We start from the raw sequence: 335 nt of genomic DNA on the forward strand, positions 1-335 counted from the left end.
TTTTTGAATAAAGTCGTTATTTTTGTTTTCTTTGCACACAAAAAATATTCTCGTAGCTTCGTAAAGTTATGGTTGAACCACTTATGTCACATGGATTATTTTAACGATCTCCTTGCTAGTAATTAATGACAGAATTTTCATTTTTGGGTGAACTATCCCTTTAACTTGCAATAATATTTATGCTATGTCTTGCAATACCACAATTTAAAGGGTTCATATGATGCGATTTCAGTTTTTCCTTTCTCTTTGGAGTGTTACAAGCTCTTGGTGCATAAAGAAGATCTGTAAAGTTGCAAAGACTAAAGTCTCAAATCCAAAGAGATATTCTTTATAAA

The sequence above is a fragment of the Sinocyclocheilus anshuiensis genome, unplaced genomic scaffold (assembly GCF_001515605.1).
Source record: "Sinocyclocheilus anshuiensis isolate Anshui unplaced genomic scaffold, SAMN03320099.WGS_v1.1 scaffold2563, whole genome shotgun sequence".
NCBI classification, from domain to species: Eukaryota; Metazoa; Chordata; class Actinopteri; order Cypriniformes; family Cyprinidae; genus Sinocyclocheilus; species Sinocyclocheilus anshuiensis.